Raw genomic sequence first — 24,983 nt, 5'->3', positions numbered from 1 at the left:
TATTGTTAATGGGATGGAAATACTTCAGCGTGATTAGATAGCCAGTGAGCCAGATACACCTGTGTTGGCTTGGGGTGAGGACTGCATAGATTTGCAAAATGAAAACCTGACTTACATTCTAACTAGATTAAAGACACTGATGAAGTCGGGCCAGTTTTACTCTGCAATTGGGAAAACTGAGGCTCTCTTCAGTAGTCATCTATTGAAGCACACTGCTTTGCAGTGCTTCGTTGAAGAAGAAGCAGTGTTTAACGCCTATCAGCCTGGAAACCATATCTTGAATCCAGTGTTGCCACTCCTCAAATTGCAGCTTCCTGGTGGCAACTAAACAAGCAAGTTCATATAGCAAAGGCGAGAAAACTAAAAGGTCATAGCATCCCTTCCACGATTAGCATTCTGTCTTTGACCACTTCTAGTTTCTGAAATAAACAGAAACTTTGTAGTAAAATCTTAAGAAAATGTTTTAATTTTTTTTCAAAATAACTCATGCATGCAGTTGCAGAAAATAGAAAAGTAAGGAAAATCTTATGATGGAAAACAACATTCTTCTTTGAGATGTTACGGTCTAACTATAACAGAATAATTTAATACATAACATGTAACTTGGCTGTATGTATTTTCAGCACTGTTGGCATGGTTTGGCTCTGTGTCCCCACCCAAATCTCACCTTGACTTATAATAATCCCCACATGTCAAGGGCAGGGCCAGGTGGAGATAATTGAATCATGGGCGCGGTTTCCCCCCACGCTGTGATGGTGAGTGAGTTCTCATAAGAGCCCTTGGTTTTATAACGGGCTTCCCCCTTCACTCAGTACTCACTTTCTCTCCTGCTGCCCTGTGAAGAGCTGCCCTTCACTGAAATTGTAAGTTTCCTGAGGCCTTCGCAGCCATGCAGACTGTGAGTCAATTTAACCTCTTTACTTTATAAATTACCCAGCCTCGGGTATTTCTTCCTAGCAGCGTGAGAATGGACTAATACAACTGTAGTTTAGAAAACGTGCTAAATTAAAGATGGTTGCTACTTGATATGTGTGTGTGTGTGTGTGTGGTGTGTGTGTGTGTGTGTTGGCAGGGTCTATGTCTATAACTCTCCTCTTTAAATTTGGGTGGCTCTGTGAGTGTCCTGACCAATTGAATATGCAGACGTGATTCTGCGCCAGTTTTATGGCTCAGGCCTTAGGAGACTATGAGTTTCTTCTTCCTGTCTCTTGGATATTTACTTGTGGAACCTAGTTGCCATGCTGTGAGAAAACTCAATTATTCCAGTGAAGAGGCGCAGGTGAAAAGAACTAAGGCCCTCAACTCAGGACAGCCTCAGCTGAGCTTGCAGCCAACAGCCAGAACTAACTTGTGATCCTAAGTCAGCTATCTTGAAAGTGGATACTCCAGTTCCATGTAAACTGCCCAGCTAATACCACGTAGAGAAGGAGAATTGCCTAGCCATGCCCGCCCAAATTCATGACTTGCAAAATTGTGTCATATAATAAAATAGTGGCTGTGTTAAGCACTGGATTTTGGGGTAATTGTTATGCAGAACAAGAAGTTAGATATAATGGAAGCATACAGAACTTGCAGACTTAGTGCCCTGGCTTCAAATTCTGGTTCTAACATTTCATAGCTATGTAACTTTGGGGACAGCTATTAAGCCACTGTCAGCCTTAAAGAAAAGTTTCCTTATCTGTAAAATGGCAGTAAAAAATATGTCTCTTAAAGGCTGTGGTGAGGATTAGAGACAAAATATGTAATATGACTATTATATTTTCTGGAAAATGATAACAGCTCGACATAGTAACAATTATTTGCTATTCACCAGTTAACCCACTTCTCTATACCCTTCTTCTTTCTAAGCAGATCTTCCAGACCAGGGTATTGCTGAGGAGAGTATCTTTTTTGAAAATCAACTCAGCAGAGTAATTTAAAGATCTATAATGTTTATATATCTTTCATTAAGTAATTTTATTTTATTACTCTATTCTAAGGAAATATTTCTAAATACTGGCCATAGTATGTCTATCCAGGAAATAAGATGCTTATGTATGTTCCTGATCTCTGTGCATCACTTTAAAAAATTCTGCATGTTCATTATTTTGAAGGGCATCACTGTGTTTTAGACACAACAACCAAGGTTTGGAAGGCAATGGCTGAACTTGCCTCCTCAAGCCCCAACATACTCAGGAACTATCAATAACAATTAGGGAGTTTATGCATATATGAAATCATTCAATGAGGAAGTGTAACTTTTGAGAAGTGCCTTTTATTCTACAAGTATTTACTGAATAGCAACAAAGTCCTGGATTCTGGGTACAATCCAGGAGAACAGAGATGAAACCACAGCCTTTGTGCTTTTCTAGAGAGTCTGATGAGTTGCCATTCTGGGCAGAGTCAACACTGCTTCTCAAACATTCTGTATGTCTCAAACATGTCTTCACCTCCATACTTCATTGTCACAGTCTTTCTTCTCAAAATAATCTTCCACTGAATCAGTCAAAGCATTTTGCATGACCCAGTTTGAGCTCCACCTCCTCCAAGCAACCTTCCCTGGATCTGTGCTATACAACTTCTAGCTCCAATCTGTCCCCTATTGCTGACTTCTTGTAGAACTCAATGTGTTCTCATTTCTGGCCACACTATGTGGTTAGTTTTCTTTTTACATGTCTGTATTATTTCCACAACTAGATGAAGAATTCTTTATCTGTGCATCTAAAACATGTTTCTTATGCACATATGAGATACTTAGGGGTCTTGTTAAACTGTAGATTCTGATTCCTAGATTTGGGGCAAAACCTTAGATTCTTCACAGTTAACAAGCTCCAGGTGAAGTCCCTGCTGCTAGATCTCAGACTACAGCCTGAGTAGCAAGTAGCTAGGTTGTAGAGGGCACAGACCACCCTATTACTCTGTTTCTTTACAGTGCCTTGGGAGTGAAAGAGGTTCAGTGATTGTTTTTGGTGGTATAGTACAAAGAAAAGTATGCAGACTGGTATAGTTTTGATATTTGTGCCCTCTAAATCTCATGCTGAAATCTGATTCCCAGTGTTGGAGGTGGGGTCTAATGGAGGATGTCTGGGTCATGAGAGTGGATCCCTCATGAGTAGTTTGGGACTGTATTCCCAGTAATGAGTTCTAACTCTGTTAATTCCCTCAAGAGTTTCCTCCTCCCCACCCATGAGAACTGATTGTTAAAAATATTCTGGCACCTCCCTTTCCCTTCCTTTCTTTCTCACCACGTGTTGCCTACTTCCCTTTGCCTTTTGCTATGGATGGAAGCGGGTTGAGGTCCTCAGCGGAAGCAGAGGCTGGTGCCATGCTTCTTGTACAGTCTGCAGAACCATGAGCCAAACAAACCTATTTTATTGATACATTACCCAGCCTCAGGTATTTTCTTTATTGCGATGCAAATGGATTAAGACACAGGCCTTGAAACAATTCTGACCTAGGTTACAATATCAGTTTTACTACTTAATGATCTGAATGATTGCGAGCATTTTATTCACTTATGAAGCAAACTTAGAGAGTTTTTGTGAAGTCAAAAGTAACATATATTTTAAAGCACTTGGCATAGTAGTCATAGATAGCAAGGGACTGATATATATTTCCTCTTGATGGCACTGAACAAAATCCATGTGTTTTCAGGCTAAAATATTTCTTCACTAGAGTTGATCTTGATATAGTGCAATAAATATCTTAAGAGGAAAGAAGGCACTAATATAAGCTTTGGCTTGAGTTTTAAATATTATTCTATGTTGATTTTATCAGTTCATCATATACATACATATATATATATATATATATACACACACACACACACACACACACACACCAAAAAATGGAGAGAAAAAATCATGCCAAGTGAAAATGGGTCAAGTGTAGCCACATGTTGCTTCTAGCCTCTTATAGTATAAAGATTCATTGAAGACAGTTAAAGCCGATCAATAATATCAAAGGAGACAGCAATGTCACTCTTCTTGCTACAATGGGTTCTACCCAGCCTGTTTGTCAGAGGTAGTGTCTAGGTGTTCTGCAGATAAAGCCCTGACAAAGACCCTCAGGAAGATGACTCTGACTCAGAGGGTGAATACAAGAAGGGTTGGCTGGAAGCATTCAGTGCTCAAATAGCTGCTCTGGGAAAGGCACTGAAGGCGGAAGAAAGCTGGGTGCTAGACCTCTTGAGTCAGCTCCCCCTGTCCACTGGCTGAAAAAGTGGCTGCAATATCTCCCAGGTTCTGATAGTTTCTGACACTTTGTATTTCAAATGTGGGAGATTAGTCATTTTTCTTTCATGGATTACGTTTCAGAGTAGCAAAATAATTGGTGGAGGAAAGTTTTCTTTTGAAAAGAATCACAGCTAATAAATGAGAAGAAATGGTAGAGAAAACCACATTTGCAAAACTTAATGTGTCTAGATAATGGTCATTAATAGTTGCAAAAACTGTTAGATAAGAAACACTAGATGTTAAATTTTATAATAGATGGATCAGGCTGACATGACCTGAGTTCACTAATTAATCTTTCCATTACTAAAAGAGGAACAAACGCGACATTATTTTTCTTTTGATGTAAGGCAATAGAAAGCATTTAGAGACACTAAGTAATGTTTAAAAAATACCATATCTAGTCAGGCCTCTAGATCTAACTCCCAGTTTACAAAAACTATGAGGATGGAGGGTCATGTTAAATGACATCATAATGCTTTAATCAGTCAAACCTAGATATTCCACAAAACAAAGGATTTAGTTGTTTAAAGAAAAAGAACAAATAGCACATAAAGAGGAAGAATTATTATATTTTAAGAGAGACTTGTGATACACATAATCTAAATGTAATATGTGGATGTTGTTTGAATCCTGATTCAAACTAACTTTATTGTTAATTTCATAACACCTCTATTGAAGTCATTTTTTTTTTAAGTTCTATCTGTTGAGATACTTACTGGAGTATTTATTGATAAAAGATGACCACCACCTTTACTAGGAATCTGTGATATACAGATTCAAAGAAATAAAATATCTCCCCTGTTAGAGTAGCCAAAATTAAAATGTTTGCGCTGACAATGGGAAGCAAAAGTGGGAGTGAATAAAAACTCATGCATTTGGTGAACGTTTAAATAGTAGAACCATTTTGGAGAGCAATTTTGTGATATTTAGCAAAGTTGAAATTGCGTGTTCTTTATGTCAAAAATTTCAGGAATTTCCAGAATTCCCTTTCGAGTTCTGCGAGTCAGCTTATTTAGGCTGGATGGGCAACTTCATCTCCTGCTTATGGATCTGGCTAGGCTAGGTTTCTTATTTAGATTTGGACTCAGGCCTATCCCATGTTTTTATGTTTTTAAAAAATCAATAGACTTCATAGTTTCAGATTTACAGAAATGACACCAAGACCTAACATACACCACTCTCCTCCTGCACAATTTCCCCTGGTATTATATTAGTATAGTACATTTGGTACAGATAATGAATCAATATTGGTATGTTGCTATTAACTGATATCCATAATTTTTCTTGATTTCTTTAGGTTTTATGTATTATCTATTGTCTGTCCCAGGATCCCATCTGAGATATCATAGTACATTTAGTTGTCATGTCTTTTTAGCCTCCTACTGGCTGTGACAGTTTCTTAGACTTCCCTTGTTTTCAATGACCTTGACAGTCTTGAGTACTGGTCAGGCATTAATATATTGGAGGATGCCCTTGTATTGAAATATTTCCAATGTTTTTCTCATTATTAGATTGAGGTTATGGATTTTGGTACACAGGATCACAGAAATAAAGGGCAATTTTCATCAAATGATATCAAGGGTACATACTCTCAACATGATTTTTGATTGTTGATCGTATAATTGTTTACGTTAATTGTCTGCTGAAGCGGTGCTTGTCAGGTTTCTTTACTACAAATTTGCTGCCTCCAGCTTTCCATACTGTAGGCTTTTCCTAGATTCCACAAGGTACAGTATGTGCAGCCTGCACTTGAGTGGGGAGTTACGCACTTCCTCCTTTGGGGTAGAGTATCTGCATAACTTATTTGTTATTCTTCCAGGCAGATTTTTCTCTTCTCTTCTACTTGTTAATTTATTCAATCATTTATTTATATGAGTATAAACTCTTTGATTTTTAAAATATTTGGGGTTACAGTTTAAAACTATTTATTTCATTGCTTATGTTGTTCCAATTTTGGCTATTTCCTTTTGTCTCTTGTGTTCCTTTGACATACCTCCGTGTGTGTGTGTGTGTGTGTGTGTGTGTGTGTGTGTGTGTGCATTTTCCTTGAGCATTTTCTTAATGGGCTGCAAGATGCTCCAGGCTCATTTTGTATATTTCGTGCCCCTGTCCTAGAATCAATCATTTCTCTAAGTGGCCTTGTTTCCTTATTGAAAAATAGAAAACAAGATCTGACTGCAACGTGTGCTCAGCGCTCCTGTAGTGTCACTTCTTATGGGCTTCCTTGGCTGACAGAACAAAGAAATATTGATGTATACTAATCCATGTCTGTCCATTATCTATAAACATTTCTATATATAATGAAGTGCATCTGTATTAAGAGTTAAACATAAGTTGTTACAATTTGGTACAATTAATGAATCATTAATTGGTATGTCTCTAACTCTAATTCATTACCACATGGGTCACTATGGATAGTTTTCCTTTCTTGTTTGTAATCTTCTGTTTAACAATGAAAACCAGCATCCACCATCCATTTACATAATTGTTCCTTATTAGTATACACATACAGCAGTGTCAGAATTGTTAATCCATACCACACGGGAAACAATTTTATTAGCCAGAGTACAGTGCTTACGTGCAGTAACTTTCACCTTTAATCTTACAAATTCCACTCATTTCCAAAGCTACTTCAATCTGTTTTCTCCCTAACCCTCTTCAGTGAGGCTGTTTCATACATTTGTAACACAGTTAAATTCTCTTGTCATATTCTGCATTCTTTTCTGGGATCCCCCAACCTCCTAAATAATTTAATGAATTTGTTATATATGAAGGTTCATTCTTTGCGTTGTAAAATTCTGTGAATTTTGATAAATGTATAATGTCATGTGCCATGATTACAGTATTATACAAAATAATTTTACCATTCTAAAAATTCCCTGCGCTTCTCTCCTCCTCTTTCTCTAAACCCCTAGAAAGCAATGAATGTTTTACAGTCTATATAGTTTTGTCCTTTCCAGGATGTCATATAATTGGAATTCTAAAGTATGTAGCCTTTTGGTACTGGCTTCTTTCACTTAGCATTATGCATTTAGGATTCCTCTATGTCCTTTGTAGTTTGATAGTATGTTTCTTTTTACTGAAGAATGGCATTCCATTATATGATGTACCACAGTTTATCCATTCACCTACTGAAGGGCATATTAGCTGTTTTCAGTTTTGGGTGATTATGAATAAAAGTACTATAAAACTTTGTGTGCATATTTTTGTGTAGATACACATTTTCAACTCATTAGTATAAATGACTAGAAGCAATTCTTGGATTGCATGGCAAGGCTATGTTATCTATGTAAGAAACTACCAAACTGTCTTCTAAAGTGGCTGTAGCCTTTTGTATTCTCACCAGCAATGAAGATGAGAGTTCCCATTGCTCTTCATCATTGCAAACATTTGGTATTGCCAATTTTTTTGAGCTATGCTAATAGCTGTGTAGAGAAATCTCATTGTTGTTTTAATTTTCAGTTCCCTATTGATGAAATATATTGAGAATCTTTTAATAGCTGATTTGTCACTTGTGAATCTTTGTTGAGATGTGTCTTCAGATCTTTCGCTCACTTATAAGTTTTTCTTTAACGTAAGTGAGTTTTTCATACAGTTTAGATATAAGTCCTTTATTGTGAGTGTGTTTTGCAAATATTTTCTCCCAGTCTGTGGCTTGTCTTCTCTGTCTCTTAACACCCATTTTATTTTTACTTTTGAGACTAAAGATGAGGGATGATATGCTTCCTGTTATTCTTGTAATAATAATTGCAGAGCTAGGAGAGAATGGATTCAGCCTTGTAATCTCATTGGAAGCCCCTGGTTGTGTCAAGTCTGCTAATGTCACCTGGAGTAAAAAAAGTCACATGGTCAATTCCTACATTAATGAAATGGGGTAGTATATGCAGGTAGGGGACAGGGAATAATAAATGCTTTTTAAGAATAATATAATCTGTCATACCATCTCTGAACTGATAACAGCTTTCTATTACCTTGTTCTGTGGTCTGTTTAATGTTGGAATCTTTCTGAAAGATCCTTCAAAGTTTCTGGGAGACTCTAATCTGAGAAAGCCATCAAAAACCCATTTCTTTTTTTGGCATAATTTAAATTCTTAGACATTGTTCACATTTATTAGTGTTACACATGTAAGAATTCACCCACCATATTCCTTCTTGAGTCCAGTTGAGTATAAAAACAAAACAAAACAAAACTGATTTCTTCCCCACTGTCTTTTCAGGTTTACAGCATGTAATTCTGTTCTATAACCATTTTCACAATTGTCTAACAATGTTATAATAGATTGGCTGCTTACTACCAATTTTTTTAAAAGTCATGGCTTCTCCAGTCATTTTTTGCTTATCAAAATTATTTCATGAGGTGGTTTAGGCCTTGTATATTTGAGTATGATGTTCGCTCTTTTCTACTTAAAAAACAACTTGGATCACACTGTCTCGTCCTGATAACTTGGTAGAAGTTGCTTCATCATTGTTATTCTTGTTGTGGTAGTGGTTATTAATATTATTTCATATTCTATTTTAAAAATTAAAATTTTAAAGAAGATCAATGTCTTTGACTATCTTCCCAATTCCAGTACATTTTTAAAAAAGTAACTAATGTTATCAGCTTTGTACATTTAAAAAGAAGTAACTAATGCTATCAGCTTTGTATGTTATCACTCTAGACCATTTTATATGTCTTTAGTTATATATGTGTGTGTATACTGTATATATATTATTCCATTTCTTCTAGAAAATTGATTTTTGAACAGAACTTTTTCTTTTCCCAGATGTCCCCTCCTTAGGAATCTTTGGTCGATCCTTGAAGTTTGGTAACATCTTTAAATGTGTATGTCTCCCTGCTAATTATGTTATGGCATTTTCCTGGACATTTTTATACACACATACATATGTATACTTAAAATGGAAGAATAATGTTCCAAAATATGGTAGAAGAAAAAATTCTTTCAGAGATTTCCAACACGTTTTATTTTGCAGATCACTGATTTGAAGCTTTTGACGACCAACATCTCTATCAATTCCTGTAAAATGTCCAGTTAGTTTCAGTTACATAGCATGCTGTTCTGTACTGCACACCACCCTATGGCTGGGGGTCTGGTCACACACGTATAAAGGCTGCCCACTGGTTCCTGGAGCACGGTGTGTCCAAGTGAACGCCTCTTCCAGGGGGCTTCGTTTTCCCAGGGGTGGTTTCCTTTGCCAAGAAGTTGATCAGTTTACACACGTGGCTTTGGTGCCTGTGAGCAGGAAGTGTCTGAAACTTGGAGGATGTGCCGCTTTTTCTCTTATGAAGACAGACACCTGAGAATTCAGTGCCCTTACGCTTGACGACAGGAATTCCTCCTCATTGTTTAGTAGGTTAAAATATAAGAAAGCCTGTTTTTAAGTAACACAGATAACACCTTTTTAGATTGCTTATTTATTCTAGAAGTAAAAATTTAATTCAAGAAAATATAGGTCCCATGAAAGATTTAAGAGTTTTATAAAACCAAAATCTAGTTTCTTCCAGCAAATAGTGCTTTAGGCAAAAAACCCTTTCAATGTTTCTAAAATAATACTAAAAGAGCATCTGATTAAACAAGAGCAATTTTAAGAATTATATATTTATTTGAATAATAAGCTTACATCTGAGCTGCAATTTTGGGAATGCAGATTTTTAACATGGATCACAAAAAACATGCACAAAAAAAGTACTAGTGCAAAGGACAAAACAGTGCTAAGAATTAGACTAAATATAGCTCTTGCTTTTAAGAAAAAAGGCCTGAAATCACTATACAAAATATAAAATGTATTAAACACTACCATCCATAGAACAGTCTTTATTATTAATTATGTTTAAAATTATTTGCATAATTATATATTGAATTGTAAATGAGTGTTATACACGAACCTTCTTTTGGAATGGAATTCTTTGTTGCATTATGAAATGTCTAATTACATTACATTGCAAAAAGTATCCTTTTTTGCTATTGATAAAGAAAACCATTAATGTTATTACTGTAAATATGAGGAAGGCTACAAAAAAAGAAATACAATTTCATTTTTCAAAATGTTTTTCATGCAGTGAAGTACTTGCCGTGTTGAACCGAATTCTGTACTGGAGAATGTCCTGGGTATAAGACGCTCTTGAATGACAAGACAAGACTTTTCAATTCAAAGACTAGAAGTAATCACATAACCCTCTTATGACTGGGATACTGTCATGTGCCACTTACCAATGCTGTCTTTCCAGAAAACCATTCAAGATACTTAAAAAACCATAAGACTTACCTGATAAACATACATAAAATGAAAAGACATCAACTGCTATTTGACATTGCTATTGGTAATGTCTGTCCTACATGAAAGCACTTGTAAAAAGAGAGCACCTATGTGCAAGAGATAAGTGTCTAGAGATTCAAAATGAATCAACAGTATCTGGTAACAATATAATTCTCAACTCAGAAGCTGACTCAAGATTAGGTGCAATTTCAGTTAATGTAACAGGAAAAAAAGACAATGGATTTTATTTTGTTAATTGTATCCACTCACAAATTGACCTAGGGTCACCAGATGTGTAGACACCATGAGATTTTTGTTGTTTATAGTCTTTAATTGAAGTGATGATAAAGGAAATAGATCTATTTTAAAACAAAACCAAATAGCTATTTCTGTCTAGATTAAGAAGGGGCCCCAGGTGTGGGATTCACATTTTGAGTGGCTATTTGGGTAACCTCAGTGATCCAGGGTTGGTCTATGATTCCAGCTGCATGGTTGCCCTTCTCAACAATCCCATCCTTGGTGGCCTCCACCGCATTTGGGGTAGTTTATCTCTGCACAGAGCCAAGCTGCTTGCTCATGTGGTAAACAGATCAGAATGCCTCCTGCTGTCTCTGGACATGTTCCATGTATGAGGCTGAACACGTTGCCACAGGCATTGCTCATCACAGTCATCTTGGCCAGCACAGGAGCCACTGTGAATTACAAAAAATCCATTCCTCTGCTGCTTGGTCAGGTTCTGCGCATGGCCCCAAATCCTAATGCCCATGATGTCTGTGGCTGCGTGGGCACCGAACGTGTGCATGATGAAGCTTTCCTGTTGAACTTTTCACCGTGTTCATTATTGCTGCTTGGTATGTCAACTCTACATCTTCGTGGGTGACGCTAGTTTAATTTTATTTCGTTTTTTCAGGAATATCCAGCCACTGCTATTTGACACAAGTGTCAGTGGTGCACAGCCACTGCTACTTGTGGCCCCAGGGGTTTTGTGAACTCTGGTACATCCCTTCCCTGGCACTGTATTGTCTGGCATGGTAAATTCATTGGCCTGTAGTTGTAGTGACTCCTCCCAAAACAATCCAGGAGAGTAGCACTGTTTGGCCACTCGTTACAGACGTTCCTGCTTTCGCAGCTTTGTCTTTAAAACCCTGTATAATCAGGGGCATCACTTTATCCCTCTCCCTGTCAGTAGTTCCATCATTGATGAAAGAAAACATATATTCAGATTGATTTTTAGTTCAGAAAATGTTTCTTTTATTGTATCTTTGGACATTTTTTCTTTTATTGTTCTGTTTCCTTTTACTTCAATAACGCCTATTATATGTATACTGGATCTCATGTTCTGCATATATTGTCCTTCTTAAACTTATGAATTCTTTTTCCAATTTCATGTTTCTCATTTTGGTTGTTCAAAGCCTGTCTCAAATGTCCCTTGGCTGTTTGCAGCAGGTTCAATTCTACTTCTTACTGACTATAAATTGTTTTCATTTCCATGATTTTTTATTATGCCTTCCATTTATTTACTGATATCTGCCAGCTTGGTATTCATGTCCTTACTACACCTTATATTTCTTTTTTTGATTTGTTTATCTTTCATTTATATTCTGATTTCAATGAGGTCATACTTTCTATAATTTATAGAATATCATAAAAAGTCTTTTAAATGTTCCCCTGCTTCCTGGTATGACCTTGAAGAGCAGTCTTTACATGCCTTTGTTATATAATTTTCCTTCTTTTTACTTGTTGTCTATACTGAACCCTAATGGATTATAAATTATATTTGTGGTGCTTATTTTGGGGCTAGCTGTTGGAGCACATATGATACAGGCTGGAGAAGTGAAGTAAAGTGAACCAGCAGAAAGGCAGTTTCATCCAGGCTTGTTGTTTCTAAGCGCCTCGCCAACTCTGCCCCAGGGTGTGTGTGCTCTGTGCTCTCAGAGGAGGCCAGCAGCCGCTTGAGGAAGCGGGAATCTCTGTGCCAAGTTGTTTAGTCCTGTATGTCACAAGTCTCTCTCTCCCTCTTTCCTTCCTCTTTCTCACTCTCTCTCCCTTCAATATTTTATGTGTTTATTTTCCTTCAGCTGATCATTAGAGGTAGCTGCAAGGCAGAAAACCTACCCAGGCCACCCCAGAATCTGGCCCCTTGAGTAGGTAGATGCCTACAGATCTCCTCATTTGTTCTTCTTCCCTAAACCTTACAGGGGTGAGAATTCAGTGCTGGGTCAATAGCTCCCTCAAACCCTTGACCTTGCTCTCCTAAATAAGGGAATCGTACTTTGGACACTTCAAGTCCTTGCTACATAACGTCAAAGGTTTTCTGTCAAATGAGAACATAAAGGTACATATTATCATGTTTTATCCTTGTGTCTTCCATAAACGATATAAGTTTAACATATGGATTGTGGATATTTTCTGACTTTAATGAAGACGGAACTCTTTCTCTCTCATTGTGGTGTTTTCACTTGGTGGTATATGTGTCTTTATTTCACCATTTCTAACCATATGTCTTTCTAAAGTTTAAAATATGTTTTTCTAAGTCAAGTGGGGTAGCACGTGCCTGTAGTCCCAGATACTTGGCAGGCTGAGGCAGGAGGATCACTTGAGCCCAGAAGTTCGTGTCCAGAAACATAGTGAGATCCCTCTCTTAACAAACAACAGAAAAGAGAAGATATGTAAGTTTTCCTAATTTTAGGAGTAAAATACTCTCTATAAGAAACTTGGGAAAAAATTAAAATATAGAGCTAAATAAGTAAATATGTGAATAAACAAATAAATAACATGACCCATTACCTACCTCCTAGATCAGCTAACTTTTATTTCTTCAGTGAATGTCCATGGCCTTCTAAAGTCATAAAAGCCCTGTAGACAGGAAACCTATTCAATTTTCTTTACTCAAATATCTAATTGTTCACCTGATGACAATAAAAACACAAAATACAGCCAATTTCAAAAGTGATTAATTGATAAACCAAGAAATATTGATTAAGACTATTAGTTGGTGATATAATAATTATTAATAAAAACAAATAAAAAAGATAAAAGTAGTTGCCTCGTGTGAGGAAGTGGGGAAGAGGTAATGTGAGATTGCTTTTCAACTTAAGCTTTTCTTTATTATTTAATATTTTCTAACATGTAAATGGGTTACTTTGAGATAAAAATCATTCATTAAAACTAAGAAATCAAAATAAATTGCATGTTACTGAAAATATGAGTTTTTCTGCCAAATTTTTACATTTTGTGAAGTGATTCTCTTATCACAGTCTTTAATTTTCAACCATTATGAAATAGGAATTAAATAAGGAATAATACTTAGATCTCTGTTTTGGTTATGTATTTAAACATCACATTTCTTGACTACTGATACACAGTGCCTTATTTCTCTAATGCTTTCTGATTCTTTGAGTTCTACATGACATGCCTTATGTCTTATGTCTTCAGTTATATGAGCAAAAATAAACACATTTGTCATGGGATCATGTATATTTCATTGTCTCTTTGTTATAGAGTCTGTTAGGGGAACACAGAAAGCATCCTCATGCCCCCCTGGTGTTCCTGTTTCTGGTTTTGTAACTCAGCTTTCAGAATATTCCTACTACTTCTCTCAGCAGTCATAGGAAGCAAGCCCTTGTCCTGCTCCTTGTCACCCAGTTGGAAGACTCCTGACTTAGGTGGGGAGAAGAAAGAGGCAAGTGACACACTTTCCAGGTCCAGATGTCAGACGAGCTTTTGAATCTCCTTGGACCAAATTTTTCTCATCCACACATCCAGGGTGTCAGACTGAGTAACTGGGAAGGTTTATTTGGAATCTAAAATGTTCAGATTCCACAAAAGGGTGGGATAATATCATTTGTGTCACATACTCCTTACCATCTAAGCAGTGATATCAGACGAGTCAAGGCCTCTATCTCATACCTCTGGTTGCCAAATACCTATAGGAGTTCACACAGATGTGCCCCTATGGAGCACTTGAAATGAAGGGGACAAGCGGACCTGGGTTTCACTGAAGAGGGAAAATGCAGAAGCAAATGATTTGGCTACTATCACAATTTGAAATATAAAGATGTGAGAGTACGTGGGTGTTGCTGGAGTTGGAAAAATAGATGAGTGTTAGCTCACAAATCCAATCGCTTTAAATACCTGGAGAGACTCCAAGCTTCCTGCAAAAAAACAAAACAAAACAAAACCACTTTCTTAACCTCCCCTTCATTTCACGAGCATCATAATTAGAGCAAGGCATGCATAATAAGGAGCTCTGTAAGGTCAGATCAATCAGAAAAGCAGGAGAAATGTAATCCCTTAGTTCCTGCAAATACTGTGGCAGGAGGCGGAGGCCATCTTTCCACAGGTTTAGAGAATTCATTTATTCTTTTGATCAGAATTTTAAGTTGAAAGGATTCCAAAAGCAAAATAAAAGAAGAAAAAAAAAAAAACCCTTGGGATTTGCATTACATTTGTTTTGTATGCTTTATTGATTTTATTTTGTTCTTTCACAAACCATTTGAGGCAGGCACAAGAAGGATCACTTCCCCCATTTCACAGCTGGGGTGGCTGAGGCACCGAAAGAGTGCATGACTTGTTCAATATCACATAGTGATTTTTCAAAGGCAGGACTGCAACCTGAGGTTTCTGACTCTTTGGCAATTTCTCCTGCCTGCTCACTTTGTTGCTTCTCAAGGTCTTTCACACAGGTGGCTCAGGAGGTAATATATATAAGTGCACTGTGTGGGGCCTAGCAGAGAGTAGATGCTCAGGAAATGGTAGCTACTCCCTTAGTTTTAGCCACTCTGTTTTAGGCCCTACATTCTATAGTGCAGGACCTTGTTTGGTAAAGTTTTTCTTAACGATCCCTGCCATGAAGAATGAAAAATTAGACTTACCAAGCGCTGTATTTGGAAAACATGTGGGTTATGAAGTCTGCAAAATTTGCACCCAGGGCTAGCGCAACTAACTCATTCTCACTTTGCCAGACTTTTACTCTTTCTTCCTATTTCAGTAAAACTTCTGTCAAGTATATTCAAACAAGATACGACTACTGGCATTAACATTAGTGAAATGTGTTAAGATTTGTCTTTCTAAGTAAATGAGAGAGCTCTAGTCATGATTTTGCATTGCTGGAATTTGCAGATAGTTGAAAATCAGCTTCTGGTCGTGTTTGCTCTCTATGCAGGGCACATGTTTGTTTTATTTTCTCTTTTTTTTCTCAGTTATTTTATGTTGGCTTTGAGGCTCAGGAGTCATAACACTATTGCATGATTAATTTTGTGCCTCTATTATGATTGAGTTTTTGTGAAATTAACTGTGCTGTTTCCTTCCTAGTAATGTCCTCCAATGAATATTTTATTTCTCTCAGTGGCTGTGTGGTCTGCCTTGCTTGATATTTTGAGGTACTTTTGCGAATAACAAGAGCCTCTGCCCCTCAGAGTACTGTGCCTTTGTAGGCAATCCAGGAGTCAGCCAAGAAAGCTCTCCCTTTAAGAGCACAGAACATGTCCAATTTTTGTCCCCACAGGAAAGGAACAAGACTTCCCTGACCTCCCGAAAGCCATCAATTAGAAATCACAATAGCATCAGCACAGAAAAGGGGACATAATTGCATCTCGCCGTCATGGACATGTGTTACCAGGCCAATCGAGTCCCATGTTTATCTGAGACTACAGAGAATTGCACGGGTTTCCTATTTATTCTCCCCTTAGCACAGAGGTGGCTCTTGAATATTCGATATAGACTCTCTCCTGGCAGCTCCAAGCCTCGTGCAGCTGCCTGTTTTTCTAAGGAGGGCATAAGTTCAGGGACAAGAAAAAAAACATGCTGAAGGAGTGACAGGTGCAGGTGCAAGGCAAGAGAAAGGGAAAAAATGGAGCAGCTACTGATTGCCAGACAATGTGCTTGGTGCTTTAAAAAATTACCTCTTTAATTGTCACAATCACCTGGTAATGGGGTTATGATCCCCAGTCTACATATAAGACCTCTGGAGCTCAGAGAGGTTAAGTAACTTGTCTAAGGAGCCTGGTGTCCAGCATTCAAATATTTGTTAAGTCAATCATGAATAAATAAATGTTATACAGCCAATGCAAGGAGTGAATGAAGAGAGCCCCTTTTAACTCTATTTTATAGGAATAAATATTCTCTGTGGCAGTGGGAAGACCTAGCAGACTGGGCATGGGAGCTTATGAAGCAAAGTTGTTCGCATGAGTTGCTGGCAAGGTAAGGACAGTGGTGTGTCTCTGCTTTCCTGGTGTGCACTCTGTAGTCTGTCGTCTTTGTACGAAGTCCCAAGTGATGGCTCTGGCCACTCCATGTCCCACTGCATCCTTGATTTGCCAGAGTCATCAAGAGGTCCCCAGCATTAGCTGAGCTAGTGGATGTGATGTAGTTGTACATAATCCTGTGTATGTACTGGAAGAACTGGAAACAACCATCAAGGTCCTAAAAATTTTCTGCCTTTTGGGGCACTTGGAAGTAAGGTAAAGAATGAAGCACTTTGAGGTTAGACAACAAACATGGTTTTCACATGTAAGTGACGTGGGGTGTGCCCTGCAATCCTGCTCATAAACTCATTTCTTTTTTCAGGCCCTGTTTCTACTAAATCTTGTGATTTTCCAGATTGTGCTGAGAGCAAATTTTGTACCCCCTTTGAAATAATTTTGTTTCTGCATTCAAAACTTCTGTTATTATGATGGTCTGGAGGGCAAGCTGCAGAAAATGCTGTCTTCTCCGTGAATTAAATGCTCTTAGGCAAGAGGAGAGAGGGTGTGAGATTGTCGTGCCTGCTTGAAAGCAGGCGAGTATCTTCAGCATCCATATCAAAGCCTTCGGTGCTCATGGTGACATTAATAATAAATGACGAATTTCTTGCAGGCTTTCAATTCAGCAACATTGCTTTTCCTGTGGTTAGGTCAGTCCCAGTGTGTTTGGCTCTAGTATTTCAGAAGTCTCCTGTCAAACAAATACAAAAAGAATTAGCAGTGTGCAATGGTTTTGCTTTGCTCATCATAAACTGCCTTTTAGGTTAAAAAGAAATAGAGGTACAGTTTTTCAAGTGAATCTTGGTTATAAAAAGTTCTCTGAGGATTACTAATCTAAGTAACTGCTAGAGTGGTCTTGAGTCCTCTTTTCTGATATTCATGGGCCAATTAGATGGAACTAGGAGACAGAAATTGGGCTAGTTACCCAAGGTGGGACTAGAAACAGGGTTGGTGGGCTTCATCTCTCTGCCATAGCAGGGGGCAGTTGGAAAACAAAACAAAACAAACCAAACCAAAGTTCCACTAATTTCTCTCCATGCCCACTGGTCCTGCCAAACCACCACTCTTAACTCTCGAATGACCATGCAGAAATCTAACTACTCTTTCTGCTTACCCTTTCTGCTCCAATTTAGAAAGCCATGGTGAGCTTTTGAAACAAATGCTAACTTAATCAATTGACTCCCTGGTTGAAACCTTCCAATGACTTTCCATTGCACTTGGCATAAAATCCAAAATGCTACCATGGCTCCTAAGGGGCCCAGCAGTATCCCCGGTCTCATGTCTGTGGCTCTCCTGCTCCATTACTTACTGTTATCTAGCCATGCTGGACTTCCAGAAAACCCTGGGACTCAGCAAGTTCTTCCCCCTGCTGCAGCCTCTGCACGTGCTAGCTCACACCTCTGCCTTCACAGTCTTCCTCGGTCTCTGTCTCACCTCTACTTTCCCTTCAGGTCTCAGTTTAAAGCTGCATCCCGGCCGGGCGCGGTGGCTCAAGCCTGTAATCCCAGCACTTTGGGAGGCCGAGACGGGCGGATCACGAGGTCAGGAGATCGAGACCATCCTGGCTAACACGGTGAAACCCCGTCTCTACTAAAAATACAAAAAAAAAAAAAACTAGCCGGGTGAGGTGGCGGGCGCCTGTAGTCCCAGCTACTCGGGAGGCTGAGGCAGGAGAATGGCATAAACCTGGGAGACAGAGCTTGCAGTGAGCTGAGATCCAGCCACTGTACTCCAGCCTGGGTGACAGAGCGAGACTCCGTCTCAAAAAAAAAAAAAAAAAAAAAAAAAAAAGCTGCATCCCCAGAAAGTCTCCCCTGATTAAAATAAAAAATATACATTCATACTTAGAACTTGTGATGATTTTTTTAAAGCCTGGCTTCCCACTGGTTTATAAACTCAGTTAGGCAAGAATCAAGGCTGTTTTATATACCACTATATCCTTAGCACCTACCAGAGTGCCTGACACTTAAGAGGTGTTACAAATATTTATTGAATGAATAAAAAAGTGGCATCTCGTGCCATCTGTCAATTTTACTTACCTTTATTTTTAAAGCCACTGTTTGGGATACCCAATTTCAGCCCTCAGATAAACGGGCACAGCCTTGCTGGGTGTTCATACTGCTCGGTGGGTTTGCTGGTTACTGCCCCACTGCTGAGCATCTATTTCATGTCCTTACCCGGGTTCAGCCCTTGCAACCTGACCTCAGACCCATTGTTCTAAATTTGATCTCTGATCGCCCTGCCTAGTAGTCCGAGCCTGTGCTCAAAGCCTGCTTTAATGAAAGCTTTCAAAAATCCTCAATTTAAAAAATCTGTAGTCTCCTGATAGGTCTCTCTGTAGAATAGCTGTAACTCTTTGTATACAGCTCCACGAGAGTCAGCCCAAGCCTAATTCAACTTCCTGTCTTGGCCTCTATAATGTTGAAGACTAAGTGGAAATATTTATAAATTAATCAACATTGAAAATATAATGTTCATTGCAATTGACAAGAAGTCAGGCCTCTGGAATTTCCTAAAGCCATAGAACTTAAGAATGTAAAATGACATACTTTGGGAATAAAAGTATAAATAGAAGTCTGATAGATATACCAACTGTGCCTTCATCTAACATTCCCCTTACTGCTACTGTCGTGTGAAGTCAAGAGTAATCCCATTTTTTATAGAGATAACTTTCCAAATTCCATGAAGACTTCTCATATATTTTATTATACCATGTTTTATTTTATTTTGATGAGAACACAACATGAGATCTATCCTCAACAAATATATAAGTTGAGTTGACTATAGGTACAATGTTGTACAGCAGATGTCTAGAGGTCATTCATGTAGTTTGAGACTTTTTATCCATTGATTAGTGACTCTCCATTTTCTTCTCTTCCCAGGACTTTGTCACCAATATTCCACTCTTAGATTCTATTAATTTGACCATTTGAGACACTTCATGTAAGTGAAATCATGCACAATTGGAATTCTTGTGACTGGTTTATTTTACTTAGCGTAATATTCTCAAGGTGCATCCATGTTGTTGCACATAGCAGAATTTCCTTCCCTTTCTAAGGCTGCACAGTATTCCATTGTATGTATATACAATATTTTCTTTGTCCATTCATTCATCAGTGTTTTCACATCTTGCCTATTCTAGATTGTGTTACAATGAATATGGGAGTGTCAATGTCTCTTCGAGATTCCGATTGCAATTATTCTGTAGAAATACCCAGAGGTAGGATTTGTGAAAACTTAAAACATCTTACCCTTGACTCTCCAGACTTCTCACTTGACGCTGACTCTCTGGAGGAATGCAACTGCATTTATTCCCACAGTGTCTTACAAATTCTATAGCATGTTTGATATGCATACCCATCAAATATACTGATTTTGTGGCAAAGAATTCATCAAAATCCCAGTGCATCTAAGGAAAGGGACAATGATGCAGAACATCCAAGAATACTATTCAATATATTCTGCTTTAAAACAAAAACAAAACAATCCTCAACCTCTCACTAATAAATGCAATGTGCCTGATAGGAAAAGACTCTCGGGGCTGGGTGCAGTGACTCACGCCTGTAATCTCAGCACTTTGGGAGGCCGAGGCAGGTGAATCACTTGAGGTCAGGAGTTTGAGACTAACCTGGCCAACATGGTTGAAACCCCATCTCTACTAAAAATATAAAAATTAGCCAGGCGTGGTGGCGTATACCTGTAGTCCCAGCTACTCAAAAGGCTGAGGTGGGAGAATCACTTGAACCTGGGAGGTGGAGGTTGTAGTGAGCTGAGATTGAGCCATTGAATTTGAGCCTGGGCTACAGAATGAGATTCTGTCTCAAAAAAAAAAAAAAAAAAAAAAAGACTCTGGCTCACCTGATGGCATTTTTTTTTCATCACTGTAAACAAAATATCAGTGAAAGGTTGAGTCTGTCTATGCCTTCCCTCTCAGCAATTTACAAAAAAAAATTTATTGATTTGATCATTAGAGTTTAAACTATTGAACTGAAGACACATGCTGTTTGAACAGATACTGAAAAGAGACTGATCAGAAATTCTCATGAGGCCAAAACTTGATACACTGATGATTATAGCTTCTCTTATCTGTGAGAGTCTTTGGAAGAAAATATGGCTCTAGATTTTCTGAAGATGCATCCAGCGTACACCAGGAAGCAGACTTTGGGCAATCGTTTCCTTGGGTGTTCTTCCAGTTTATTAAAAAGTAAATCATTTTTGAGTTTTGCTTTGTAAACTGAACTTTGCCAAACAAGGGTATTGAAGTGATGCATAACTGAACACTTAAGTCTCTGTTCATTTTTGGGATTCAGTAACTATTATTTTAAAAATAAACCAACTTAAACAATATTAACCCTACCCAAAATGAGATTACGCTAAAATAAAATTCTTCTTTTTCTAAATCTACCTGAAAAAAGTCAGTGTGGAGAATTATTAGAAAAAAATTAGTGTAGAGACTGAGTTTTTTTTCCACTGGAGTCAAGCTCTGAATGCATTGAGAATCTCAGGAAAATGTAAGATGTAGTCTGGGTAGTGATTTCCTTTGGGGCTGAGGGTCATCCTAAAAAGCAGGCTTGGTTGGAAAGGTTGATTACATACAGTGTGATTGTAAGCTTTGTTCCTCACCCTCGCTGGTTACAAAAAAAAAAAAAAAACCAACCAACAAACAAAAAAAACAACCACTCAACGTTAACACATTTCCAAACTCTCTTGGCATTTCACCGTAAAATCCCATTACTTTGGGGAAGTCATTTCTTGGTAGTCATTCTGGTTGAAATGGCCTCCCTCAAAAAATCACACACAGAATATGTAGGGGTCGGTGAAACCAAGGTATAGAAACTGGAACAGGAGAAAGGGAGACAAAATTAGAGCTGTATCAGCCCTATTTGGGCTAACAGAGTAGGAAGGAGCAAAGGACTATGCCAGTGAGTCAAAGGCTCCTGAGGGGTGGGCTGGAAGATGAGAGTGCACCATCCACAAGTCTTGCCTCTTTCCTGGCTTCATTTAAACCAAGAACATCTATCTGAGTGAGGCAGAAAATTAATGACACCTTTGGTCCCCTAAATATGCTCTAGACAACTGACTATGTCAGAGGAAGACACAAAGAAGAGAGGTTATCTAAATGAAGTTGGTAACTGAAGTTTTTGTTTGATATAGAGCTTTATACACAATTTTACCAAACATTTAATGTGAAATTCAGTTTGCAAAATAGCAGTTTCCATTGAGGCCAAGGAGTTCATTGAAGCCAAGGCAGACATTTTCTGGCCACATGTGTATAACTTTCAAAGCACTGTGAGAGGCACAGAAAGAAGAGGGAGACAGTTAGACAGTGCGAGTACATGCCTACCTGTAGCTTTCTCTGAACCAGACAGAGTGGACAATTTGGAAGGAAAATGCAGAGCCAGGAGTTAAGACAAAGAGAGAAGTTTTATGAGTTTCCTTCTTTCTCTTGCTCTTCTTCTTTTTACTTCTGTGACAATCCTGTTCTATATTTTGAGAGAGAATGTAGATCTCCCAGCTCTGAACTTGTCACAGCTGCCATTTCCCACTGCCAAGCACCTATGGATTTCCTATAAGCAGAGTTCATTCATTGTGAAAATTAGATAATTGAAACAATCTATCTGCTTCAGGCTGCTGGCTTCAGGGGTGACACTCACCCGTTGCCATGACAAATAATTTTCAGAGTGAGATTTTAGCCACCATAACTCACTGAACAATATGTTGTTGCCCTGTTCTGTTTATCAGGAAGAGGATCCTTTTTTTACAAAATGAAATTAATTAATTAATTTATTTTTAGTGGCTCCTGGAGATGATAAAACAACCTCCTAGCAATTCATCTTCCAACCAGCCTCTTCCCTTTTGCACTGTGATCCTCTCCCTTGCTCCAAAAGAAGACATGATAAAAGAGTGCAAGGCTATCGATGGTGCTTGTCTGGGTTCATTCAGTCATGCCTTCCAGGTGGCAGGATATTGATGACGGTATGGACCCTGAAGGGATTAAATCAGAGCAGGTGAGAAATCCATACCTCTTGTTGGCTCACAAATTTGCATGTGGCACCCTCATCCAGGGGGTTAATTACATTTCTGTATCTTTCTAATCAGAAAGAAAAGTCTTCAAAGGAGAGGGGCACAGGCTTGGAATGATCTTCCTCTGAGTTTCATAGGATTAAAAGCGGTCAGCAAAGCCAGCTCTGTGAAGCCGAGACCTCAGCTGCTGTTGATCTCTACCTAGTCTCTATGTCTGGGAGGTGTGTGGCCCATCAGATGCACTCAAAAAATACTTGCTGGACAAATAAATGAACGCTTGAGTGAAATGGCCGTCTCACTTCACTGCAGACACATTGAATTCCAGTGTCCTCCTCTTTTTCCTTTTCATCAAAATCTGCTTTTACAGTTCTGTTTCCGTGTATGCGTAAGTGCTTGAAAGCGTAAAGAAGCATTTCCCAAAGCATGAGCACAAGCACTTGCAACCTGCTCCATGGAAAGAAGGTTGTATGTTCACATGAGTTTGGGAAATTGTGCATGCTAGATTCTATTCTTGGTGATTGAAAATACTTACAGAAGTACTAAAGGCCCTTCCTCTTGCAGATAAAAAAATCTGGCTGGCACGGAGGAACTCAAAATTTCCTAAACTTGATTAATTCACTTCACTTTATTTTATTCAATGAGCATTAATGAAACATCTATAATATGTCAGGAAATGGTCTAGGTACAGAGAGTGAGCAGTCAGGTAAGTCTCTGCCCTGTGGAATTTACATTCTAGTGGGGCAGACAGTGAGTGCACAGTAAATAAACAAAAATCTGATGTATCAGATCATGATTAGTACTATGGAGAAACATAAAGAGAGAAGGATACGAAGGCTCTGATGGGGAATCGCCCTTTAAGAAAATTTTTGAGACAGGGTCTCACTCTGTCACGAGGTGGAAGTGCAGTGGTGCAATCATGGCTCACTGCAACCTCTAACTCTTGGGGTCAAGCAACCCTCACACTTCAGCCCCCCAAATAGCTGGGACTGTGGATGAGTGCCACCACGCCCAGCAGGAGTTGCCATTTTAAGTTGAGTGGTTAGTGGTTACTCTAAGGTGATGTTTGAGCACAGACCTGAAGGAGGTGAGTGAAGGATCCCCTGGGGGAAAAGACATTCAGGCGAGGGAAGCAGCAAGGCAAAGGCTCTGAGGAAGGGACATTTCTGGAGCATATGAGGAAACCAAGATGGCCAGCACAGTGGGTAGATCCAGGATGGGAAGAAATAAAGGAGAAAGGTCAGCGACGTGACAGTGGAGGGGCTAGGTTGCATAAACTGTATTTAACTACAAAAGTGCTTTCCTTTTTCTTCAAGTACAATCTCTTAAAATGCTGACTGAGAAGTGCTGCCCTTGCTGTGAATCCTCTTTGTCCTCCTGCCCAGTAAATCACACAATTAAAAAGAAAAGAAAGAAAAAATACATAAGCAAGAACCTGTTTCCTCATTTGTAAAAGGGGAAATATAATATTATCTTCCTTTCAAAGTTATTTGAAGGATGAAATAAAATAAATTTTATATGATGACAGATATGTGGTTACAGCTCAATAAATGTTAGATCTCTGCATCCTCTCTCCTTCTCACTTCGTCTCCCACAAACCTCATTGTCAAGCTGCTGTCATCTATAAGCACCAAGTGCAGAATCAGAAAAGTCATACCAGGCCGCGTGCGGTGGCTCATGCCTGTAATCTCAGCTCTTTGGGAGGCCGAGGCGGGCGGATCACGAGGTCAGGAGTTTCACCAACGTGGTGAAACTCTGTCTCTACTAAAAATACAAAAATATTAGCCAGGCGTGGTGGTGGGCGCCTCTAATCCCAGCTACTCAGGAGGCTGAGGCAGGAGAATCACTTGAACCCGGGAGGCAGAGGTTGCAGTGAGCCGAGATAGAGCCACTGCACTCCAGCCTGGGCAACAGAGTGAGATTCCATCTCAAAAAAAAGTCAGAGCAGAGCAACCATTGAAGGTGGACAGAAACAAACCAAAACTGTAGTGCACCATATGCAGTAGATTTCACTAATTAAAGATGAGGAGAAAGAAAAAATTCCAATGCCAAAAGAATGAAGAGTAGACGAACCAGCAGGGATCAGGGCTGTGGGCTGTGCACGCGGCTCGGTGTTTCAGGACAAGGCACAAGGGGGCCGCAGGGCGCCGCGAGTGAAGATGGCGCCTGGCATTTCTAGAGAGACTTCTTGGAATGGTGAAGGTCAGAGGTGTCTGAGGGATTCATGGGAAGATGATTGGGCATTTTT

General features: G+C 38.8%; 1 long non-coding RNA gene and 1 pseudogene across 1 annotated transcript; one reads left to right on the top strand and one right to left on the bottom strand.

The window, feature by feature from the left end:
* Nucleotides 1-4,993: 4,993 nt before the first annotated feature.
* On the bottom strand, nt 4,994-18,270 carry LOC110740846 (annotated as a pseudogene).
* Nucleotides 18,271-18,569: 299 nt separating this feature from the next.
* LOC103877281 lies at nt 18,570-24,403 on the top strand. The gene is made up of 3 exons (XR_636918.4): nt 18,570-19,657; nt 22,509-22,722; nt 22,814-24,403. It is a non-coding gene; the product is annotated as an uncharacterized LOC103877281 (long non-coding RNA).
* The last annotated feature ends 580 nt before the right edge of the window (nt 24,404-24,983 follow it).

This window comes from Papio anubis, chromosome 10 (assembly GCF_008728515.1).
Source record: "Papio anubis isolate 15944 chromosome 10, Panubis1.0, whole genome shotgun sequence".
Lineage (NCBI taxonomy): Eukaryota > Metazoa > Chordata > Mammalia > Primates > Cercopithecidae > Papio > Papio anubis.
This window is presented reverse-complemented; position numbering and strand designations above follow the sequence as displayed.